The sequence below is a fragment of the Chiloscyllium punctatum genome, chromosome 17 (genome assembly GCF_047496795.1).
Source record: "Chiloscyllium punctatum isolate Juve2018m chromosome 17, sChiPun1.3, whole genome shotgun sequence".
In the NCBI taxonomy this organism is placed as follows: domain Eukaryota; kingdom Metazoa; phylum Chordata; class Chondrichthyes; order Orectolobiformes; family Hemiscylliidae; genus Chiloscyllium; species Chiloscyllium punctatum.
The window spans coordinates 1171988-1185693 of record NC_092755.1 but is presented as its reverse complement, the minus strand read 5'-3'; the positions used below and the strand labels follow the sequence as shown (position 1 = coordinate 1185693).

Sequence of the window (13706 nt, the reverse complement as noted above, 5' to 3'; positions counted from 1 at the left end):
ATAACAGTTCCTATCTCTGTCATCTCCTCCCCCTCACCAATTATTTCACATATTTGAAACCTCCAGTCCAGATGACCATCCGTATCGCTGTAACTTGCTTCAGTCTCTACAACATGCCTTGTCTCGATAGTCTCCTCCTCCGATAACTGGAGACATCGGGTCTGTTTCTGTGCGGCATGGCTCTTCGGCTGAGGTTTCCAAAATGGAATGTGTCACATTTGCCAGTGTTTGGTCCATGTCCCTTGAAATCTTCTCCTCTCCATGTACCTGCCCAAGTATCTTTTCCATGTTTTAATTGTACTTGTTTTTACCATTTCCTCTGGCAGCTCATTCCATCTATGCACCATCCTCTGTGGATAATGTTGCCCCTCAGCTCCCTCTTTAAATACTTGCTCTGTCACCTCACGTTTATGCCTCTAGCTTTGGACTCACCTACCCTTGGCAATTCACCTTACTTAGGCCCTACATGGTTTCATAAACCTTTATAAAGTCACCCCATGGCCTCCTCTGCTGAGGAGAAATATTGACGACAATGTTACAAATAACTCCAACTCATGTACTCAATGCTCTGACCAATGAAGACAAGTGTGCCAAATGCTGCTTTCCCCACCACTCTGTCCACCTGTGATGGCACTTCCAACTAACCATGTTACTGCACCCCTTGGTCTCTCCCTGTTTGACAACACTGTCCAGGGCCCGACCATTAACTGTATTAGTCCTCCCTGGTTTGTCTTAATTAAATCCAGCACCTGAATTAAATTCCATCTTTCATTCCTTGGCCCACGAGCCCAGTTGATTAACATCCCCTTCGATAACTATATTCCCTGCCCACTCTTTCACTAATCTTGGTATCAGCAAACATACTAACAGAGACTGCTATATTTTCACTCAGATTGTTTATGTAAATGGTGCACCAATCCTGAAAGCAGACTGCTGGTTAGAGGCCTCCAGTTTGAACAACAACCCTCTCCCACCACCCTCTGTCTCCCACTGTCATCCCATTGTGTATCCAGTTGGCGAGCTCTCCCTGATCCCTTGTGATCTACCCTTACTTACCAATATATCATGCAACACCTTGACGTCTGTTACTCTGCCTTCGTCTTCTTGGTCACATCTTGAACAAACTCCAATCAAGTTTGTGAGACATGTTTTCTCACGCACAAAGCCATGCTGGCTGGCTGTAATCAGTCCTTATCTTTCCCATTGCAAGTAAGTCATACCTCTCAGAATGACCTTCAACAACTGACCCATCCTGATGTCTGGCTCACCAGTCTGTACACCCCTGGCTTTATCTTGCATCCTTCCTTAATTAATAACACAATATTATAATCACAGTCAGACAGTCATACCGCACTGTTGGTTAGTGTTAACCATACTCTAAAACTGATCTCCTGCCTGACCACCTGCCTGTTCCTGGATCATAGCCCTTCAAACCTTTCCTATTCCTGGAGTAATCCAAATGTCTTTTAAACATTGTAATTGTTCCCATGTTCACCCCTTCCTTGGGAAGTTCATTCCACACACAACCCACCCTCTGTGTAACAAAGTGCCTCTCGTATCATTTTTTTATGTCTCTCTTCTAAACTTAAAAATGTAGTGCCTTGTCTTGAAACTCCCCTGTCTATGGGAAAAGACAACTCCCATTAACTCTATCTATCCCCCTCATGACTTTATAAACTTCTATGAGGTCATCTGTCAACATTCAGGTTTCAGTGAAAAAAATGTGTTGCTGGAAAAGCGCTGTAGGTCAGGCAGCATCCAAGGAACAGGAGAATCGACGTTTCGGGCATTAGCTCTTCTTCAGGCTGATGCCCGAAACATCGATTCTCCTGTTCCTTGGGTGCTGCCTGACCTGCTGCGCTTTTCCAGCAACACATTTTCAGCTCTGATCTCCAGCATCTGCAGTCCTCACTTTCTCCTCAATGAAAAAATACCAATCTCTCCAGGTTTCTTTATAACTGTAACCTTCCATACCCATCCACGTCCCAGCAAATCTCCTCTGAACCCTCTCCCGCTTAATAATATCCTTCCGATAGCCTGGGCGACCAGAACTGGACACAGTATTCCAGAAGAGGTCTCAGCAATGGCCTGTACAATCTCAATGTGACTTCCCAACTCCTATATCCAAAGGACTGAGCAATGAAAGGAAGTATGGCAAGCACCTTTTTTTTGACCATCCTGTCTCTCCATGTTGCAAGCTTCAAAGTTCTACAACACACTACCGAGGGTCCAATCATTAATTGTATAAGTCCTGCCTGTGTTTGTTGTACCAAATGCCTTACCTCACATTTATTCAGATTGAACTCCATCTACTATTTTTCAGCCATTCACACATTTCATCAGGATCCCTTTGTAATCTTAGAAAACCTTCTTCACTGTTTACAATGCCACCCTCCAGTCTAACAGCCTATCACACATAGCTCTCTATGGTACAAACATCTCTGCTAGGGCCCCTACAATTTCTTCACCAGCTTCCCACAATGTCCTAATATACATTTGATCAGGTCCTGGGGATTTATCTACCTTTGTGTATTAAAACCTCCAGCACCTCCTTTTCTATAATGTGGGAACATTTAGGACATTGAGTCACAGAGATGTACAGAACAGAAGTAGATCCTTCAAACCAACTCCTGCATGACGTTTCTAGTCACATTTGCCACAATTTTGCCAATATCCCTCTGAACCCTTCCTATTCATATACCCATCCACATGCCTTTTAAATGTATTTCTATCAGCCTCCACTATTTCCTCTGGCAGCTTATTCCATACACTCTGCAGGAACCAGTTGTCCTTTAGGTCCCTTTGAAAATTTCCCCTCGAACTTTAAAGTAAAGGCCTATCAGTTTGTAATCCCCCCAACCTGGGGAAAAGACCTTATCTATTCACCCTATCGATGACCATCATGATTTTAAACTCCTTTATCAGGTAACTCCTCAGCCTCCCATGTTCAAGTGAATTCAGCCCCAGCTTATTCAGCTTTTCCGTGCAGCGCAAACCCTACAACCCTGGCAAATCCTTGGTCATCTGAACCCTTTCATGTTCCACAACATCCACAGCATTGAGACCAGAATTGCACACAGTATTCCAATAGTAGTCAGGACAAACACTGTTTAGTTCCCTGAGCGCCCCAGTCTTTATCCACAGTAAGTTCCAAAGTGAAATATTTGTTTTGGATCTTGTAGTTTCACACATCGTTGCCTTCATTGATCATTAAGGAGACGGGGTTTGTCCCGAGCTCTTCTTTTGCTCTTAATACACTTGTAGAGTCTCTTTGGATTCTCCTTAACTTTCTCTGCCAAAGCGATCTCGTGTCCCCTTTTTACATTCCTGATTTCCATCCTAAATGTATTTCTACAGCCCTGATGCTCCTGAAGTGATTCCCTTGAGTCAGCCAATTATATCTGACATGTGCCCCCTTTCTTCTTGACTGGAGCCTCGAATCTCAGCCAGTGTTTCCTAATTCAGTCAGCATTGAGTTGCACACTAACAGGAACAGGCTGGCGCTGAACACTCCTTTTATCTCGGTTTTAAAATATTCCTACTTGCCAGACTTCCCTTTACCTGCAAATAACCTCCCCAAATCTACTTTAAAAATTCATGACTATCTTGCTCCATTGTATAACTTGAACTTGTGGACCAGGCCTGTCCTTTTCCATCGCTATTTTCAAACTAATACAATTCTGGTGACTTTCCAGCTCAGTCCCGTTTCCAACCTTGTTTCCCAAGTGGAGGTCAGGTTTAGCCCCATTTTCCAGTTGGGTCATTTACATAATGACTGGGAGTTTCTGGAACACTTATCAAATTCCTTCCATCCAACTGCTTAACACAGTAGCAATCCCAGTCGAGGTTTAAGGTTAAAATCCCCTACCATTACGACGCTATCATTCTAACAGATATCTGAGATCTCCTGACATATTTGCTCCTTCATCTCCCATTGCCTATCGCTGTAGTACAATCGTAGCAAACTGATGACCAATTTTTATTTCTCGGTTCTACTAATATCATTTAACTGGGCGATCCTGAATGAATATTCTCTTTCGGTACTGCTGTGATGTTTTCCCCCAGTCAAAACCACCAGCTCTCCTCCTGTTTTGCCTCCTGTTTTGCCTCCTGTTCTATCCTTCCTGTTGCCTCTGTCCTGTGGAACATTGAGCTGCCAGTCCTGTCCCTCCCTTATCTGTGTTTCTGTAATATCTATGGTATCCCAGTCCCATGTTCCCTTCCATGCTCTGGGTTCATCTGCCTTATCTGTGCGGCCCCTTGCATTGAAATAAATGCAGTTTAATTAATCAATTTTCCCTCATTGCCTGCTATGTTCTTGCCTGCCTTGTCTATTTAAATTGCTCTCTTGAACATCTATACCAGCCTCAAACTTCTTTCTGGCCTTACGACTGTTTGCAGTCCCACATCCCTGCCAGATGATTTTAAATCCTCTCGAGCAGCTCCAGCAACTCTCCCCACCAGGATATGTGTCCCCCTCCTTTTCCCAGTTCAGGTGTCTTCCCCACCCTGTCTACCTGTGCTGACACCTTCAGACATCCAGGGACTTGTCCACCAAGGTCCCTGTATTCCTCAGTACTCCAGGAGGACCTACTATTCATGATGGATATCATTTGCTGATTAGACTTCCCACAGTGCATTACCTCACAGTGATCAGAAGTAAACTCCATCTGCCATTACTCTGCTCAGTTTATCATCTGATCAATATCAGACTGCAGCCTGAGACCATGCTCCTCACTGTGGACAACACCCTCCCCTTTCATGTCATCTGCAAACCTACCAATGATACCTTCTGCTTTCACATCTGAGATATTAATGTACATAATAACCAGCAATGGCTCCTGTACAGAACCCTGTGGTACACCCGCTGGGCAAAGTTTTCCAGTCGTGAAAAACCTGCTCCACCAATTATGGATCCAATTTTCCAACTTGCCTTGGATTCCATGGGCTCTTTCCTTCTGGACCGGCCTTCCATGTGAGACCTTGTCAAAGACATTAATAAACACCATGTTCCCACACCATCTGCACTGGCCTCATCAATATCAGAGGACAGTCCTCTACCAAATCCATACAGACAATCCCTAATGTATTCCTGTCCTTTTGAATGTTGATTCATCGTTTCCCTCACAATTGTTTCCAATATTTTCCCTCCCCCTGCTGTCAGACTATCTTCTCTGTAATTACCTGGCCTATCACTGCTGCTCTTGAACAAATGAACCACATTCGCCATCCTCCAGTCATTTAGCACTTCACCTGTGGCCAGCAAAGTTTTAAATATATCCGCCAGGGCCCCAGCAATCTCCTCCCTTACCTCCTATAACAGCCTGGGATATATTTTATTGTTACTGGGAATTTCTCCACCTTTTTGCCTGTGAATACATTTAACGCCTCCTTCTCATTGATCATAAGATGTTCCAGAGCCTCACCATCCCAACTGAAATCCCTACAATGCCTTTCTCCTGAGTGAATACAGATGGGAAGTATTCATTGTAGACCTCACCTGCTTCCTCTGGCTCCATGCACAGATTGTCCCTTTGGTTTCTAACAGGCCCCACTGCTTAGTTGGGGATCCTCTTCCTCTAACTGTACTTATTAAATATCTCGTGGCTTATCCTGAACATTATCTGCTAAGGATATTTTGTGATCATTGTTTGCCCGTTTATTTTTAAGGAACCCCCACCCCCACCCCCCGCGCTTTCTATCTAACACCTTTCTTACCCATTATTGTTAGTGTTGTCCATTTTGCCTGAGTTTCCACAAGGTTGTGAACCATTGAATGTTTATGTTCCACATTTTGTTTCCCCTGTAACCACATCTCTCTAGTATCTAAATCTCTTTCAGCTGTGTCTCAAATCCAGCTACCTTATTGAAGATACTTTGTCTATGCGGAAAACAAGTTTCTGTACTCTTTTCCACAATTTCCTATCACAATCCAATTCGTTAATGTAGAGTTTTAGTTAAACTCTGGCCCAGCCTGTTCCTTTCTGCTTGTCTTTAGCCACATTCCCATGCTGTTCTGATGCATCACCTTTTTCTATTTGGATTTGGAAAACACTTTGCTGTGGGTATGTCATGCAGACTATGTGAGGATGGGCAGATGTCATTCTCGAAAGGACAAGTGTTTGGGTTTTTTGTACCTCAGCAATGGTTTCATACATATTTATGGATGGTTAATTATAATATTTGAATTTATTGATTTTAAATTCCACCACTTCAGATGGTGGGTTTCAAACCTGTCTCCCCTGAACATTAGCTGAGGTTTTGGATACATGCTCTAGCAATAATACCACGAGGCCATCACTTCACCTGCTCACACGTTGCTCATGCCTGAGCACTGATACCAGAGCATCATGAAGCTAAACATCTTCTTCTGTCACAATTGTTTGATCCTGACACCTTCCTGAACTCTGGTGATATCACTCAGTCTCTCTCCATGTGGTATCCCTCACTGTGTGGGTCTCATTGCTGCCTCTGTCAGTGTCTCTCACTCTTGCAGCTACTTCAGATCCTGAGCTAACAGAATTCTCCACTCCAGAGGGATGCAACAGCACAGGGACTCTGTGGGACTCAGTGCCATTCTACATGTGTAACCTTCACTACATCAGTGTAATTTTCCATTCTGTCTATTTGTCTGTCTCCTGTAGGTACTCAGGGAGATTCAATAGACTTCTCAGCTGCTGGGTGTTCCATCCATCACCCCATTGAAGATGGTTGGTCAGCCAGAGAGACAAAGTGCAGGGAGATCTAGAGCCTTCAATAAATCCTGCAGTGAGGTAAGATCACTCACAAAGCACAGAGCAGACAGCAATGTGAGGGATCCAAACATCAGCTAACAGGACATGACATAGATACGGTGCTGGAGGGGGAGCACAGTACAGACACAACTCTGGCTCAATCACCACGTCTACTTTAACTTACATTGTACTGAGACAACGTAGAGAGTTCACAGTTATCAATCCAGGCCTGTGCTCTCTTAGTGAGCATCAGTACAACAAAGGGGAAAGCAGGCCTCCCACGAGAGGGTGGGAATGCTGCCTGAGATCTTTCTGTTCTGTGTACCTTCTCCAACACTGTACCTAAGGTATGTCTTGTGGATCAGTGTCTTCAATAATTTTTAACTCCTATAACATTTCCTATCTCTGTAACCTCCTTCTTTCCATATAGGCCCTCCGCATACTTGAAATGTACCGCATTGCAGACTACCATCCCTATCACTATACCTTGCTTCAGTGTCTATAACATGCCTTCTCTCCGTATTCTCCTCCTCTTGAACTGGGTACAGGGTCATGCTGCATAAAAACAGAACCTTCAGTCCAAGTCATCAATGCTGACTATTTTCCCCAAACCTGAACGAGTCGCATTTGCCTGTGTTTGGCCCATATCCCTTCAAACCTTCCCTTCTCCATGTGCCTGCCTAAATTTCTTTTCCAAGTTGTAATTGTTCTTGTTTCTCCCATGTGCCCCTGGCAGTTCATTCCGTCTATGCACCATCCTCTGCGGATGTTGCCCCTCAGCTCCCTCTTTAAATCTTTGTTCTCTCGCCTCACGTTTATACCCTCTAGTTTTGGACTGACTTACCCGTGGCTATTCACCATTCTTACTCTCCATATGGTTTTATAAACCTTTATAAGGTCACCCCTTTATAAGCCACCTCTCTCCAAGGGAAATATTGAAGGCAATGTTACAAATATCTCCAACTCATGTATCAAAGCGTTGGCCAATGACAGCAAGTGTGCCAAATACCGCTTTCCCCACCCTGTCCAACTGTGATGCTACTTCCAAAGAACAATGTAACTGCACCTCTTGGTATCTCTCTGTTCGACAATACTACCCAGGAGTGTACCATTACCTGAGTTAGTCCAAAACTCAATACCTGAATTAAAATCCATCTTTCATGCCTTGGTCCACTGGCCCAGTTGGTCAAGATCCCCTTTGATAACCGTATTGACTGCCCACTACACCATTCATTTGATCATCCACAAAATTACTAACAATGACTCCAATATTCTCAACCAAATTGTTTATGTAGATGATGCACATCAGTGGTCCCATCCCTGATCCTTGTAGCACACCGCTGGTCACAGGCCTCCAGTCTGAACAACAACCCTCTCCCACCAACCCCTGTCTCCTACTGTCAAGCCGATTTTGTGTCCAGTTGACTAGCTCTTCCTGATCACATGTGATCTAATCTTACGAACCAGTATATCATGCTAAATGCAAGGTTTATGAAGGTTTGTTGCTCAGATTGAGGTTTAGGATGTAGGTTTGCTCTCTGAGCTGTAGGTTTGATATCCAGACATTGCGTTGCCTGGGCACGGTAACATTATCAGTGGCAACCTTCAAGTGAAGCGAAGCTGTTGTCTCCTGCTTTCTATTTATATCTTTATCCTGGATGGGGTTCCTGGGGTTCACCACAAACCCATCCAGGAGAAAGATATAAATAGAAAGCAGGAGACAACAGCTTCACTTCACTTGGAGGTCGCCACTGATGATGTTACCGTGCCAGGTAACAAAACATCTGGATATCAAACCTACAGCTCAGCGAGCAAACCTACACCCTAAATCATGCTAAATCCCGTCAAAGGCCCTGCTGACATTGGTGTAGACAATGTCTGGTCACCAATTCAACACAAGCCATCAAGTTAGTGAGACTTGACTTTGTATGCTGACTATCTTTCATCAATCCTTGTCTTTACAAACGAATGTAACTCCAGTCTGGCAGAATCACTTTCACAACTAACCCACCACTGACGTTGGGCTAATTGGTTTTCAGTTCCCTGGCTTTCTCTTGCAGCCTTTCTTAAATAATGGATCAAAACCATAGTGTTGTCAGTGCTGTACAGCATGGAAACTGACCCTTCAGTTGATACCAACCATAATCTCAAACTAAACTCGTCCCAGCTGCCTGTTGCTGGCCTGTATCCCTCCAACCCTTTCCTATTCATGTACTTAACTAAACGTTGTACTTGTACCGACATCCACCTCAGGAAGTTCATTCCACACCCAAACCACCCTCTGTGTAACTATTTGCCCCTTATATCCTTTTTTTTGAACATATCTCTCCTCTAACCTGAAAAATGTGGCCCCTCCACTTGTGACTCCGTCACCCAAAGGAAAGGGCAGCTACCACTGACTCTATGTATATCCCAACTTTTTTTCTTAAACTTCTATAAGGTCACCTCTCAACCTCCAGGCTCCAGTCAAAAAAAAACTCTGCATATCCAGCCATTTTTCAGAACTCAAACATTTCATACCCAGCAACGTCTTGGTAAATCTCTTCTGAACACCCTTCAGGTTAATAATATCCTCCCTGTAACTGGGCGACCAGAACTGGATGGGGTATTGCAGAACAGGCCTCACAAATGTCTGTACAATCTCAAGATGACGTCCCAAATCCTATATTCAATGGACTGAGTAATAGTCAGGCATGCAAAGCACTGTCTTATCCATCCTGTGATGCAAGCTTCAAGAATTATGTACCTGAACCCGGAGGTCCCTTTGCTCTAAAACACTAACCAAGGCCTAAACATTAATTGTATAAGCTCTACCCTTGTTTGTTTTACCAAATGCATTACCTCGCATTTATTCAGATTGAATTCCATCTGCGGTTTTTCAGCCAATTCACCCATTTCATCAAGATCACTTTGGAATCTTAGAAATCCACTATGCCACCCTCCAGCCTTCCAGCCGATCACACATGGCTGTCAATGGTACAAATACCCTTGCTAGAAGCTCCACAATTTCTTCCCTAGCATCCCACAATGTCCTGTGATACACTTAATCAGGTCCTGGGGCCTTCCATTCCTTTGTGTTTTAAAACCTCCAGCACCACCTCTTCTATAACATGCACTCTTTTCAAATCACAGAGGTGTACAGCATGGAAACAGAGCCTTCAGTCCAACTCATCCATGCTGACTAGAAGATGTAAATAAATTCATCCCGTTTACCAGCATTTGGCCCATGTACCGCTAAACTCTGATTGTCCATATATCCATCCAGATACCTTTTAAATGTTATAATTGTATCCGTCTCCATTACATTCTCTCTTAGCTTATTCCATTCACACATCACCATGTGCATGAAAAAGTTGTCCCTTCAGTCCCTTTTTTAAACCTTTCCCCTTCAACCTTAAACCTATGCTCTCTAGGTTTGGACTCTCGAACCCCGGGAAAAGACCTTGACTCTTTACCCAATCCATGCCCCTCATGTTTATATAAACCTCTGTCAGGTCACCCCTCAGTCTCTGATGCTCCAGGGAAAATAACCCCAGCTTATTCAGCAGAAATCCTTGCAACATCTTGTTAATCTTTTCTGAACACTTTCAAGCTTCACAACACCCTTCCTGTAGCAGGGAGGTTGGAATTGCAGAGAACTCCAATTGTGGTCTAACGTATTACTCTTGTTCTCTGCGTTCCCCAGTCTTTGTCCACAGTAAGTTCTGGAGGGAAAACAAATGTTTAGGGTCTTAGCCATACTTGCTAATGAAAGCCAACACACCATATGCATTCTTAACACCCTCTCAACTTGGGTGGTAACTTCAGGGACACAGGATCACTCTGTTCGTGCACACTGCTAAGGTTCCTGCCTTTAACCATGTAAACGTTTTCTGCAGATTCTTCCAATCTGAAACCGTCCCTATCTTTGTAACTTCCTACAATCTATATAACACTCATAAACTGTGAAACCTCCTCAAGTCCCTATATTCCTAATGCCTGCAAAATCCTCCAATCCCGATATCCCTCTCTAACTCTGTAAATGCCACCATCCTCCAGTGCCTTTCTGGGGAACATTGCAAAGGAAGGAAGATTTGTAGAGACCGGGCCATGTTACGGAGGTAGGAAGGGCTGCAGAACCTGGAGGATGGTACTAATGTAGGAAGGAACGTGGATCCTGCAGGAGGTTAGACAGTGTGGGATTCATAGAGCCTGCAGGATGGGACCAAGAATGGGTTGTGGACCCTGAAGGATGTTAAGATTTGAATCACAGATCATCTTTGATTGGACCATTCAGCCGATCTTAGAGTCAAAGAGATGTACAGCATGGAAGCAGACCCTTCAGTCTAACCTGTCTATGCCGAACATATATCCCAACCCAATCCAGTCCCACCTACCAGCATCTGGCCCATATTCTTACAAACCCTTCCTATTCATATACCCATCTGGATATCTTTGTATCAGCCTCCACCACTTACTCTGGCAGCTCATTCCATACACGTACTACCCTCTGCGTGGAAAAAAAGCCCCTTAAGTCTCTTTTATATCTCTCTCCTCTAACCGTAAACCTGTGTCCTCCAGTTCTGGACTCCCATTCCCGAGGGTGAAGACTTTGTCTCTTTAGCCTCTCCATGCCCCTACTTTATATCGCTCTATATGGTTTTATAAAACTCTATATGGTCGCCCCTAATGATTTTATAAACCTCTAAATGATCACCCCTCAGCCTTCGATGCTCCAGGGAAAACAGCCACAGCCTATTCAATCTCTCTATAGCACAAACCCTCCAATCCTGGCAACATCCTTGTAAATCTTTTCTGAACCATTTCAAGTTTCACAACATCCTTCTCAAAGAAAGGAGACCAGAATTGCACACAGTATTCCAAAAGTGACCTAAGCAATGTCCTGTACAGCCACAACATGATCTCACAACGCCTGTACTCAATACTCTGACCAATAAAAGAAAGCATACCAAATGCCTTCTTCACTATCCTACCTACCTGCAACTCTGCTTTCAAGAGCTATGAACCTGCACTCCAATATCTCTATGTTCAGCAACACTCCGTCAAAACTTACCATTAAGTGTATAAGTCCAGCAAAGATTTGCTTTCGCAAAATACAGCACCTTGCATTTATCTGAATTAATATCCATCTGCAACTTCTCAGCGCATTGGCCCATCTGATCAAGATTCCATTGTAATTGGAAGTAACCTCTTTTGCTGGCCACTACACCTCCAATTTTGTTGTCATCTGCAAACTTACTAACTATACCTCTTATGCTCACATCCAGATCATTTATGGAAACAATGCAAAATATTGGACCCAGCACCGATCCTTGTGGCACTCCACTGGTCACAGACCTCCAGTTTGCAAACCAACCCTCCACCACCACTCTTTGTCTTCTACCTGTGATCCAGTTCTTTACCAAATGGCTAGTTCTCCCTGTATTCCGTGAGATCTAACCTTGCTAACCAGTCTCCAATGGGGAACCTTGTTGAACGCCTTACTGAAGTCTATATAGATCACATCCACTGCTCTGCCCTCATCAATCTTCTCTGTTACTTCTTCTAAAAACTCAATCAAGTTTGTGAGACATGATTTCCCACTCAAAAAGAAATATTGACTATCCCTAATCAGTCCTTGCCTTTCCAAATACATGTTCATCCTGTCCCTCACGATTCCCTCCAACAACGTACACACCGATGTCAGGCTCACCAGTCTATAGTTCCATGGCTTTTCCTTACTGCCTTTGTTAAATAGTAGCAACACGATAGCCAACCTCCAGTCTTCTGGCTCTGATGTCCTGTTTCTATTTTTTTCTGTATCTTTACCGGAATGGTGGGCACAGCTTACGATTGCCAGGCTGGGAGATGTGAATTCAGGTGTGAATCTATTTGCCCGTTCTCTCTGTGTGCCTGACACTGACCTGGTGATGCTCTGGTAAAAAGCACTCTCCGTGCATCTGGTAACAAACAGATCGACAGGACTGACCAGAGGTCACCGCATCAAAACCTTCATTTAGAATGTTCTTTATTTTAATATTTTTAAATGGCAGTTTTATGAGATGCAGGAATTGAGGAGTTGTCATTTTTAAAAGAATGAAACTTTTGTCATTGACCCTGACACATGCAACGGGGATTCGTGGATTCTGTTGTTCTCTGCAGACTGTCACTCAGTTTTGAAGTAGCATTTAGACAGAAACATCAATAGGGAGAGAATAGAGGGATATCACCCATGTGCAGGCAGATGGGATTAGTTGAGAATAGCATCATGGTCAGCACAGCCATGGTGGGCCGAAGGGCCTTTTCCTGTGCTGTACTATTCTAGTTTCTAACTTCACGGCATCCACCCTGTCAAAGCCCCTCACAATCCTGGATGTTTCATTCAATTTCTCTTCCGTTCTTCAAAACCCCATTAGGTTCAAGGTCAATCTACTCCACCTCTTCTCATTGGAAAATCCCGCCATCTCCAGAATCAGCCGAGTGAACCTTCCCTGGCCTGCCTCCAACACAAGAATGTCTTTCCTTAGGGCACGCATACTGTTCATTATAATCTAGGTGTGGTCTGACTTGTACCTTGCATCATTTTAGCAAGACCTCCCTATTTTTAGACTCCATTCCCTTTGCCTTCTCTATGACCTGCTGATCCTGTAAGCTACCTGTTTCAGATTGATGCACATGGATTCCCAAAATCCTTTGTGCAGTGAGTCTGAACCAAACGGTGTTAGCCTGACAGTAAGTCGGTAACGTGCTGGAATGTGCTATAAAGAATATGACAATAAATGATAACTGGATGTTTAGAAACAATGGGAGATGTATGATTTTATAAAAGGGGAATATTTTTAAATCTGTTGGATTCTATATTTTGGTGTGACTATAAATGCAGAATAGATAAGGTTGGGGGAGGCTAGTTGTGGTAGAGGGATATTTGAAATTTCAGAAGTATTTTGACAAGTTTCAACAAGGTCTAAAACTTAGCTCAGGAGAGAATAGGGC

At 43.8% G+C, this 13706-nt stretch overlaps 1 long non-coding RNA gene across 2 annotated transcripts in view; it reads left to right on the top strand.

Moving 5' to 3' along the window:
- Nucleotides 1-1800: 1800 nt before the first annotated feature.
- LOC140487719 (uncharacterized) overlaps nt 1801-13706 on the top strand; it is a 76652-nt gene continuing 64746 nt past the window's right edge. For both annotated transcript variants that reach the window (XR_011962887.1, XR_011962888.1), the window contains exon 1: nt 1801-6773. This is a non-coding gene — a long non-coding RNA (uncharacterized lncRNA). The remainder of the gene's footprint in view (nt 6774-13706) is intronic.